General features: G+C 44.3%; 1 protein-coding gene across 2 annotated transcripts in view; it reads left to right on the top strand.

Moving 5' to 3' along the window:
• The window catches only part of LOC135538027 (WD repeat-containing protein 19-like), a 96,888-nt gene that overhangs the window by 76,758 nt on the left and 7,630 nt on the right, over positions 1 to 12,500 (top strand). The gene's annotated exons all lie outside the window — the stretch shown is intronic.

Genomic DNA, 12,500 nt, shown 5'->3' with positions numbered 1-12,500 from the left:
TATCGTGAGATTTTGAGTGAAAACGTCCTTCCATACCCTAAGGGAACATTTCGACAATCACCGTATAGTTAGTGAGAAAGTCCCTATTGGAACTGTACGGTCCCTTACTAGACGTCCGAAAACATTTTAGAAATTCGGGGACGGCGTCGGGCCGAGCGGTAGGGCCAGACCTACCGGGAAGTCATCAAATGAACTTTGTCGGACATTCGGTTTTCGTTTAATAAAATAAACAAATTTTAGCCCATTTTTGCGCAATGCCGGAATATCCCACAAGAGGGCATAAGCAATCATATTGCTATTGGACAAAACATCCCGAATCACGACGTGCCATATCTCGGAAACCGAAAATATTTCGAAGCCGAAACTTGGTGAGCGTAGGTTTGGCATTATGGGAAGATGGCCCCGAACAAGATGGCGTCTAGGCCTCAACGGTTTTTGAGTTATGGCCATATTTCTGGGATTAAAGGTCCAAAATGAAAATAGAGAAAAGATTTTTTCACTTCACGTCAAAGTCAAGGAGCCTCCGGTGTCAATAAAAAAAAAATCGGCCATTTATCTATCGTCATTTACGAGAAATCGTACGGTGACCAGATCGTGATGTTCAGATATAGGTGGGGTTTTTTTTCAACGGTTACAGATCCAGTTGCAGGGTGTTCATACGAGTATTTTTAAAATGTGCTGCGGAGCTCTGCGACATTTCTGTGATTTTCTATGATTTTCTGAAATAACACACACTCACTAAACCCTCCGTAAATAACTCAGTTCTTAACGTAAAGACTTAAAACTCAGGATTCTGTAAAGGCATACCCCAATGAGGATATGAGTTTATTTATAGCTTCCTGTGCCAACCGGAAGTGCCATAATTGGCGTCTCAGGGGCTGTTTGGAAGGGTTAAAAAAATCAGATCTGTCCAAAACTTCATATGTGTGATTAGACAACCCCCATGAACTGTAAATCAGTCATTTTTCCCAACAGATGTCAAAGAAAAGCTCTCACACACACACACACAGCAAGGATGGAGTGAAAAAGCGTGGTGTTTAAAGACACAGAGAGCAGGCAATGGCATAAACATAATCCCAAGGCCGTGCCGAGTCCAACGAGGTGCCCCGCTTGACCGTAGCTCACTCGGTCTGAGCGCAGCGACCATGAGAAAAATAGGCCCACAATGAAGCCTGCACCACAATGTCATTTGATTTTGGGTGACAGCGGCGGAACCGTTAGGTTTAGAAGGACAATTCAAACACAGGACTGTTCCTAAGGTCCTCCCGATCTGTGCAAGCCTAACCTTGACTGTGTGGCATTAACCTTTCACAGTTAAAAGAAGGTGTTTACATAAAAACAGTGTGCATTGACTTCTCTCCCCATAGGAATACATTGCCTGCTCCCCTAAATACAACCTGGGGTCTTTATGGGTTATGAATGCTGTATGAACCTGTCTTCTATGACATTCCATCAGACCACTATGAGGTCTACCTGTGTCGATTCTAAGCTTCCTGGAGCAACCGGAAGTGGTTAAATTGACCCAAAAGGTATTTGGATGTACATCACCTCGAAAGGTGCCAAGGCCTCTGCATTATTCAACCCTGTGTAGATCAGTCAATTCTCAACTTAAAGACTTAAAACTCAGGATTCCCTAGGTTTCTATGTCAGTCAAGACATGTGTGTATTTATAGCTTCCTGTGCCAACCGGAAGTGCCATAATTGGTGACTCAGGGGCTGTTTGGAAGGGTTAAAAAAATCAGATCTGTCCAAAACTTCATATGTGTGATTAGACAACCCCCATGAACTGTAAATCAGTCATTTTTCCCATAAAAATTCAAAGGAAAAATAAATCACACAGATACACAACTTGGATGGAGGGACGTATTGGGGTGTGTAGAGACTGACAGTGCCTCCAATAGTTAGCTTTGTTCGAGCTAAAAAAGAACCGTCAGACCTAGAGTTCCGAAACTTTAGAATCCTGTTCTAGACCTCAGGTAGATAGTGCGTGGTGAGTTACGGCGCTCTAGAATGTTCTCGGACCGAGAAACAGCGTCGAACATTTGCAATGACTTCAATTCATTTTGACCATTACGAAAATGGCGACATTTAGAAATGTCCCAGAGACACAAGACTAGGTGCATTGTGACCGTCTTGGCCCATAGAGACAGAACCCAACATCTCGGTCCGATAGCTCATTCAAGGACCCCGTAGCAAGGCATTGAAAAAAGTGGATTTTCAGCACCAATTAGGCTTTTACTCGGACACCAAATGACCTATCGGGCCGAAACTCGGGATTCGGGGTCGCCTCACATAGGACTACACATAATGTCCGAACTGGCCCCGCAGCTAGAAAGTAACTATGTGTTTTATGGTTTTTTAATGTTTTGTACCGAAGGCCTTGTGAATTTTGGGCCAGCTCTGAAGTATGTTATACTTGGCTCCTAAATGAGTTGGGAAAAGTGGGTTTGGTGTCAGTTTGTATCAGTTTGGTGTCAGAATGATATCAAATTGACTGATGGACGGTGACTTGCAGGTGACTCTTGTCCATTAGCAATATGTTTAAGTGGTGAGGTACCATCACCAAAAGCGACATTCTGAAATCAACCCAAACGAGCGATGGAGAGGTACCAGTATCACTGCCCAGACATCCCTATGTCATCGGGCCAGTCAATTTGGCATTCCTGCATGATTTTTATGGCATGACAAATTGGTAATGGTGACTGCCCAGTTAACCATATGGCAAATGCACAGTGACTTTGAAAGAGTGAGAAAAATCACCAAATGGACATTCTGGAATCAACCCTAACGAGTGATGGAGAGGTACCAGAATCACTGCCAAGCCATCCCGAGTTCATCGGGCCAGTCAATTTGGCATTCCTGCACAAATTTTCAGTGACTTTGCAAAAGTAAGGAACATTTGCAATATGTTTTAACAGTGAGGTACCATCACCAAAAGCGACATTCTGAAATCAACCCAAACGAGCGATGGAGAGGTACCAGTATCACTGCCCAGCCATCCTGAGGTCATCGGGCCAGTCAATTTGGCATTCCTGCATGATTTTTATAGCATGACAAATTGGTGATGGTGACTGCCCAGTTAACCATATGGCAAATGCACAGTGACTTTGAAAGAGTGAGAAAAATCACCAAATGGACATTCTGGAATCAACCCTAACGAGCGATGGAGAGGTACCATAATCACTGCCCAGACATCCCGAGGTCATCGGGCCAGTCAATTTGGCATTCCTGCACAAATTTTCAGTGACTTTGCAAAAGTAAGGAACATTTGCAATATGTTTTAACAGTGAGGTACCATCACCAAAAGCGACATTCTGAAATCAACCCAAACGAGCGATGGAGAGGTACCAGTATCACTGCCCAGCCATCCCGAGGTCATCGGGCCAGTCAATTTGGCATTCCTGCAAGAATTTTTAGTGACTTTGCAAAAGTAAGGAACATTTGCAATATGTTTTAACAGTGAGGTACCATCACCAAAAGCGACATTCTGAAATCAACCCAAACGAGCCATGGAGAGGTACCAGTATCACTGCCCAGCCATCCCGAGGTCATCGGGCCAGTCAATTTGGCATTCCTGCAAAAATTTTCAGTGTCTTTGCAAAAGTAAGGAACATTTGCAATATGTTTTAACAGTGAGGTACCATCACCAAAAGCGACATTCTGAAATCAACCCAAACGAGCCATGGAGAGGTACCAGTATCACTGCCCAGCCATCCCGAGGTCATCGGGCCAGTCAATTTGGCATTCCTGCAAAAATTTTCAGTGACTTTGCAAAAGTAAGGAACATTTGCAATATGTTTTAACAGTGAGGTACCATCACCAAAAGCGACATTCTGAAATCAACCCAAACGAGCCATGGAGAGGTACCAGTATCACTGCCCAGCCATCCCGAGGTCATCGGGCCAGTCAATTTGGCATTCCTGCAAAAATTTTCAGTGACTTTGAAAAAGTAAGGAACATTTGCAATATGTTTTAACAGTGAGGTACCATCACCAAAAGCGACATTCTGAAATCAACCCAAACGAGCCATGGAGAGGTACCAGTATCACTGCCCAGCCATCCCGAGGTCATCGGGCCAGTCAATTTGGCATTCCTGCAAAAATTTTCAGTGACTTTGAAAAAGTAAGGAACATTTGCAATATGTTTTAACAGTGAGGTACCATCACCAAAAGCGACATTCTGAAATCAACCCAAACGAGCCATGGAGAGGTACCAGTATCACTGCCCAGCCATCCCGAGGTCATCGGGCCAGTCAATTTGGCATTCCTGCAAAAATTTTCAGTGACTTTGCAAAAGTAAGGAACATTTGCAATATGTTTTAACAGTGAGGTACCATCACCAAAAGCGACATTCTGAAATCAACCCAAACGAGCCATGGAGAGGTACCAGTATCACTGCCCAGACATCCCTATGTCATCGGGCCAGTCAATTTGGCATTCCTGCATGATTTTTATGGCATGACAAATTGGTGATGGTGACTGCCCAGTTAACCATATGGCAAATGCACAGTGACTTTGCAAAAGTGAGAAAACATGACCAAATGGACATTCTGAAATCAACACAAACAATGGCATGACCATAGTGTCCAGACTGTGCCGAGTCCAACGAGGTGCCCCACTTGACCGTAGCTCGCTCGGTCTGAGCGCGCGACCATGAGAAAAATAGGCCCAATATGAAGCCTTCACCAGTACGTCATTTGATTTTGGGTGACAGCGGCGGAACCGTTAGGTTTAGAAAGACAATTCAACCACAGGACTGTTCCTAAGGTCCTCCTGATCTGTCCAAGCCTATCCTTGACCGTGTGACATTAACCCTTCACAGTCAAAAGAAGGTGTTTACATAAAAACAGTGTTCATTGACTTCTCTCCCCATAGGAATACATTGGCTGCTCCACTAAATACAACCTGGAGTCTATATGGGTTATGAATGTTGTATGAACCTGTCTTTGGTACCAGTCCATCAGACCACTATAAGGTCTACCTGTGTCGATTCTAAGCTTCCTGGACCAACCGGAAGTGGTTCAAATCGCCCTAAAAGTGTATACCCATACACTGCCTGCAATTTGATGGACATAGTGCATTGAACCCTGTGTAAATCAGTCAGTTTTAATGGTAAAGACTTAAAACTCAGGATTCTCTAATGGAATAGCCCAATGAGGATGTATGTTGAGTTACAGCTTCCTGTGCCAACCGGAAGTGCCATAATTGGTGTCTCATGGGCTGTTTGGAGGGGTTAAAAATATCAGATCTTTCCAAAACTTCATATATATGATTAGGCAACCCCCATGAACTGTAAATCAGTCATTTTTCCCATAAAAATTCAAAGGAAAACTAAATCACACAGATACACAACATGGATGGAGGGACGTATCATTGGGGTGCGTAGAGACTGACAGTGCCTCCAATAGTTAGCTTTGAATGATATCAAATTGACTGATGGACAGTGACTTGCAGGTGACTCTTGTCCATTAGCAATATGTTTAAGCGGTGAGGTACCATCACCAAAAGCGACATTCTGAAATCAAGCCAAACGAGCGATGGAGAGGTTCCAGAATCACTGCCCAGCCATCCCGAGTTCATCGGGCCAGTCAATTTGGCATTCCTGCATGATTTTTATGGCATGACAAATTGGTGATGGTGAATGCCCAGTTAACCATATGGCAAATGCACAGTGACTTTGCAAAAGTGAGAAAACATAAACAAATGGACATGATGAAATCAACACCACGAGTGATCGAAAGGAACAACAATCACTGCCCGGCCATCCCGAGTTCATCAGGCCAGTCAATTTTGCATTTCTGAAGGATTTTTGAGCATGTCAAATTTCTTATGACATTTGGCCCCCACAAAACATATGCCTTATGCACAAGCAAAAAAAAAAAAAAAACATTATGATAATAAAATATGACTAAAGTATGTTGATACAGTTCTTATACTTGTGTAACTGACACAAAATTCGAAAATTTTTCGAAAAACGGTCCAGAAAGCACTTTTTTAGGGGTGTGTGAAGTTTTTTATGAAATTTAATAATTTTTGACTTTTGACTTCTGACTTCCTATGAAATCATATTGCAGATGGACAAAACACATGCAATATGCGCAAGTAAAAAAAAAATAAAAAATTATGATAAAAAAATATGACTAAAGTATGTTGATACAGTTCTTATACGTGTGTAACTGACACAAAATTCGAAAATTTTTCGAAAAACGGTCCAGAAAGCACTTTTTTAGGGGTGTGTGAAGTTTTTTATGAAATTTAATAATTTTTGACTTTTGACTTCTGACTTCCTATGAAATCATATTGCAGATGGACAAAACACATGCAATATGCGCAAGTAAAAAAATAAATAAAAAATTATGATAAAAAAATATGACTAAAGTATGTTGATACAGTTCTTATACGTGTGTAACTGACACAAAATGCGAAAAAATTTCGAAAAACGGTCCAGAAAGCACTTTTTTAGGGGTGTGTGAAGTTTTTTATGAAATTTTATAATTTTTGACTTTTGACTTCTGACTTCCTATGAAATCATATTGCAAATGGACAAAACATATGCAATATGCGCAAGTAAAAAAATTAAAAAAATTATGATAATAAAATTGGACAAAAGTATTTTCATACAGTTCTTATACATGTGTAATTGTCAAAAAAGCGAAAGAATTTCGAAAAACGGTCCAGAAAGCACTTTTTTAAGGGGTGATACGTTTTTTTCAAAAAATTCGTTTTTTCAAAATTTGGCTTTTGGATGTTGACTTGGAGTCCAATACCAATATGAAAAACCATGGTGGAGTGCAATCGCCACCTGTTGGATTTTTGAAGTGTTACAACTGGCAATACCCATATGGCAATAGAAGTAAACTTTGCATGAATCAACGCCGCTTTGGGTGGTATTGGCCAATGTGTACATGGTTTGTCCTATGCCAATAACTTGCCATTCATTTTTGTCCACTACGGGGGTGAAATCCCTTACATCAGCAAGGGCATTGAAGATGAAATGTGGCTGGGTCTTTCAGCATGACAATGATCCCAAATACACCGTCCGGGCAATGAAGGAGTGGCTTCGAAAGAAGCATTTGAAGGTCCTGGAGTGGCCTAGCCAGTCTCCAGATCTCAACCCCATAGAAAATCTTTGGAGGGAGTTGAAAGTCTGTGATGCCCAGCAACAGCCCCAAAACATCACTGCTCTAGAGGAGATCTGCATGGAGGAATGGGCCAAAATACCAGCAACAGTGTGTGAAAACCTTGTGAAGACTTCCAGAAAATGTTTGACCTCTGTCATTGCCAACAAAGGGTATATAACAAAGTATTGAGATAAACTTTTGTTATTGACTAAACACTTATTTTCCACCATAATTTACAAATAAATTAATTAAAAATCCTACAATGTGATTTTCTGGATTTTTTTTCTCATTTTGTCTGTATAGTTGAAGTGTTCCTATGATGAAAATTACAGACCTCTCTCATCTTTTTCAGTGGGAGAACTTGCACAATTACATTTACATTTAAGTCATTTAGCAGACGCTCTTATCCAGAGCGACTTACAAATTGGTGAATTCACCTTCTGACATCCAGTGGAACAGCCATTTTACAATAGTGCATCTAAATCATTTAAGGGGGGTGAGAAGGATTACTTATCCTATCCTAGGTATTCCGTGAAGAGGTGGGGTTTCAGGTGTCTCCGGAAGGTGGTGATTGACTCTGCTGTCCTGGCGTCGTGAGGGAGTTTGTTCCACCATTGGGGGCCAGAGCAGCGAACAGTTTTGACTGGGCTGAGCGGGAACTGTACTTCCTCAGTGGTAGGGAGGCGAGCAGGCCAGAGGTGGATGACCGCAGTGCCCTTGTTTGGGTGTAGGGCCTGATCAGAGCCTGGAGGTACTGTGGTGCCGTTCCCCTCACAGCTCCGTAGGCAAGCACCATGGTCTTGTAGCGGATGCGAGCTTCAACTGGAAGCCAGTGGAGAGAGCGGAGGAGCGGGGTGACGTGAGAGAACTTGGGAAGGTTGAACACCAGACGGGCTGCGGCGTTCTGGATGAGTTGTAGGGGTTTAATGGCACAGGCAGGGAGCCCAGCCAACAGCGAGTTGCAGTAATCCAGACGGGAGATGACAAGTGCCTGGATTAGGACCTGCGCCGCTTCCTGTGTGAGGCAGGGTCGTACTCTGTGGATGTTGTAGAGCATGAACCTACAGGAACGGGCCACCGCCATGATGTTGGTTGAGAACGAAGGGGTGTTGTCCAGGATCACGCCAAGGTTCTTAGCGCTCTGGGAGGAGGACACAATGGAGTTGTCAACCGTGATGGCGAGATCATGGAACGGGCAGTCCTTCCCCGGGAGGAAGAGCAGCTCCGTCTTGCCGAGGTTCAGCTTGAGGTGGTGATCTGTCATCCACACTGATATGTCTGCCAGACATGCAGAGATGCGATTCACCACCTGGTCATCAGAGGGGGGAAAGGAGAAGATTAATTGTGTGTCGTCTGCATAGCAATGATAGGAGAGACCATGTAAGTTTATGACAGAGCCAAGTGACTTGGTGTATAGCGAGAATAGGAGAGGGCCTAGAACAGAGCCCTGGGGGACACCAGTGGTGAGAGCGCGTGGCGAGGAGACAGATTCTCGCCACGCCACCTGGTAGGAGCGACCTGTCAGGTAGGACGCAATCCAAGCGTGGGCCGCGCCGGAGATGCCCAACTCGGAGAGGGTGGAGAGGAGGATCTGATGGTTCACAGTATCGAAGGCAGCCGATAGGTCTAGAAGGATGAGAGCAGAGGAGAGAGAGTTAGCTTTAGCAGTGCGGAGCGCCTCCGTGATACAGAGAAGAGCAGTCTCAGTTGAATGACTAGTCTTGAAACCTGACTGATTTGGATCAAGAAGGTCATTCTGAGAGAGATAGCGGGAGAGCTGGCCAAGGACGGCACGTTCAAGAGTTTTGGGGAGAAAAGAAAGAAGGGATACTGGTCTGTAGTTGTTGACATCGGAGGGATCGAGTGTAGGTTTTTTCAGAAGGGGTGCAACTCTCGCTCTCTTGAAGACGGAAGGGACGTAGCCAGCGGTCAGGGATGAGTTGATGAGCGAGGTGAGGTAAGGGAGAAGGTCTCCGGAAATGGTCTGGAGAAGAGAGGAGGGGATAGGGTCAAGCGGGCAGGTTGTTGGGCGGCCGGCCGTCACAAGAAGCGAGATTTCATCTGGAGAGAGAGGGGAGAAAGAGGTCAGAGCACAGGGTAGGGCAGTGTGAGCAGAACCAGCGGTGTCGTTTGACTTAGCAAACGAGGATCGGATGTCGTCGACCTTCTTTTCAAAATGGTTGACGAAGTCATCTGCAGAGAGGGAGGAGGGGGGGGGATTCAGGAGGGAGGAGAAGGTGGCAAAGAGCTTCTTAGGGTTAGAGGCAGATGCTTGGAATTTAGAGTGGTAGAAAGTGGCTTTAGCAGCAGAGACAGAGGAGGAAAATGTAGAGAGGAGGGAGTGAAAGGATGCCAGGTCCGCAGGGAGGCGAGTTTTCCTCCATTTCCGCTCGGCTGCCCGGAGCTCTGTTCTGTGAGCTCGCAATGAGTCGTCGAGCCACGGAGCGGGAGGGGAGGGGAGGACCGAGCCGGCCTGGAGGATAGGGGACATAGAGAGTCAAAGGATGCAGAAAGGGAAGAGAGGAGGGTTGAGGAGGCAGAATCAGGAGATAGGTTGGAGAAGGTATGAGCAGAGGGAAGAGATGATAGGATGGAAGAGGAGAGAGTAGCGGGGGAGAGAGAGCGAAGGTTGGGACGGCGCGATACCATCCGAGTAGGGGCAGTGTGGGAAGTGTTGGATGAGAGCGAGAGGGAAAAGGATACAAGGTAGTGGTCGGAGACTTGGAGGGGAGTTGCAATGAGGTTAGTGGAAGAACAGCATCTAGTAAAGATGAGGTCGAGCGTATTGCCTGCCTTGTGAGTAGGGGGGAAGGTGAGAGGGTGAGGTCAAAAGAGGAGAGGAGTGGAAAGAAGGAGGCAGAGAGGAATGAGTCAAAGGTAGACGTGGGGAGGTTAAAGTCGCCCAGGACTGTGAGAGGTGAGCCGTCCTCAGGAAAGGAGCTTATCAAGGCATCAAGCTCATTGATGAACTCTCCGAGGGAACCTGGAGGGCGATAAATGATAAGGATGTTAAGCTTGAAAGGGCTGGTAACTGTCACAGCATGGAATTCAAAGGAGGCGATAGACAGATGGGTAAGGGGAGAAAGAGAGAATGACCACTTGGGAGAGATGAGGATCCCGGTGCCACCACCCCGCTGACCAGAAGCTCTCGGGGTGTGCGAGAACACGTGGGCGGACGAAGAGAGAGCAGTAGGAGTAGCAGTGTTATCTGTGGTGATCCATGTTTCCGTCAGTGCCAAGAAGTCGAGGGACTGGAGGGAGGCACAGGCTGAGATGAACTCTGCCTTGTTGGCTGCAGATCGGCAGTTCCAGAGGCTACCGGAGACCTGGAACTCCACGTGGGTCGTGCGCGTTGGGACCACCAGATTAGGGTGGCCGCGGCCACGCGGTGTGGAGCGTTTGTATGGTCTGTGCAGAGAGGAGAGAACAGGGATAGATAGACACATAGTTGACAGGCTACAGAAGAGGCTACGCTAATGCAAAGGAGATTGGAATGACAAGTGGACTACACGTCTCGAATGTTCAGAAGGTTAAGCTTACGTAGCAAGAATCTTATTGACTAAAATGATTGAAATGATACAGTACTGCTGGAGTAGGCTAGCTGGCAGTGGCTGCGTTGGTGACTTTGTAGGCTAGCTGGCAGTGGCTGCGATGTTGACACTACACTAATCAAGTCGTTCCGTCGAGTGTAATAGTTTCTACAGTGCTGCTATTTGGGGCTAGCTGGCTAGCTAGCAGTGTTGATTGCGTTACCTTACGTTAAAAGAACGACAATAGCTGGCTAGCTAACCTAGAAAATCGCTCTAGACTACACAATTGTCTTAGATACAAAGACGGCTATGTAGCTAGCTAGCTACGATCAAACAAATCAAACCGTTGTACTGTAATTAGTGGCTGACTAAATACTTTTTTGCCCCACTGTATATATTTATAATATATACACACACACACTTGTGTGTTTGTATATATATATATTTATGTATAATATGTATATGAATGTGTGTATATATACAAACTCATATACAGTACATTACATTACATTTAAGTCATTTAGCAGACGCTCTTAGTATCAGTCAGAAGTTTGGACACCTACTCATTCAAGGGTTTTTCTTTATTTTTTACTATTTTCTAGAATTGTAAAATAATAGTGAAGACATCAAAACTATGAAATAACACATATGGAATCATGTAGTAACCAAAAAAGTGTTAAACAAATCAAATAATATTTTATATTTGAGATTCTTCAAATAGCCACCCTTTGCCTTGATGACAGCTTTGCACACTCTTGACATTCTCTCAACCAGCTTCACCTGGAATGCTTTTCCAACAGTCTTGAAGGAGTTCCCACATATGCTGAGCACTTGTTGGCTGCTTTTCCTTCACTCTGTGGTCCAACTCATCCCAAACCATCTCAATTGGGTTGAGGTCAGGTGATTGTGGAGGCCAGGTCATCTGATGCAGCACTCCATCACTCTCCTTCTTGGTCAAATAGGCCTTACACAGCCTGGAGGTGTGTTGGGTCATTGTCCTGTTAAAAAAACAAATTATTGCCCCACTAAGCGCAAACCAGATGGGATGGCGTATCGCTGCAGAATAATAGTGGAGACATAAAAACAATGAAATAGTGTAACGGTTTTCTGTAGGCGAAGGAGAGTCGGACCAAAATGCAGCGTGTAGATTGTGATCCATGTTTAATGAAAAAACGTAAAACACGAATAAATACAAATACTACAAAAACAAAAGAACGTAATGAAAACCGAAACAGCCTATTCTAGTGAAAACTAACAGGAACAAGGACACTAAGGACCCACGAAACACACAAAGAATATGGCTACCTAAATATGGTTCCCAATCAGAGACAACGATAATCACCTGACTCTGATTGAGAACCGCCTCAGGCAGCCATAGACTATGCTATACACCCCACACAACCCCAAGACGAAACACACCACAAATAAACCCATGTCACACCCTGGCCTGACCCAATAAATGAAGATAACATAATAAATATAGACCAGGGCGTGACAAATAGCACATATGGAGTCACAAAGTAACCAAAAAACAAATCTAAATATATTTTATTTTCTATTCTTCAAAGTAGCTACCCTTTGCCTTGATGGCAGCTTTGCACACTCATCCCTGTTCTCTCAACCAGCTTCATGAGGTAGTCACCTGGAATCCATTTCAATTAACAGGTGTGCCTTGTTAAAAGTACATTTTTGGAATTTGTGACTACCTCATGAAGCTGGTTGAGAGAATGCCAAGAGGTATGCAAAGCTGTCATGAAGGCAAAGGGTGGCTACTTTAAAGTATCTCAAATGTCAAATATTTTTTTATTTGTTTAACACTTTTTTTGGTTACTACATTTACATGATTCCAT

The sequence above is a fragment of the Oncorhynchus masou genome, unplaced genomic scaffold, assembly GCF_036934945.1.
Source record: "Oncorhynchus masou masou isolate Uvic2021 unplaced genomic scaffold, UVic_Omas_1.1 unplaced_scaffold_894, whole genome shotgun sequence".
NCBI lineage: Eukaryota > Metazoa > Chordata > Actinopteri > Salmoniformes > Salmonidae > Oncorhynchus > Oncorhynchus masou.
This window is presented reverse-complemented; position numbering and strand designations above follow the sequence as displayed.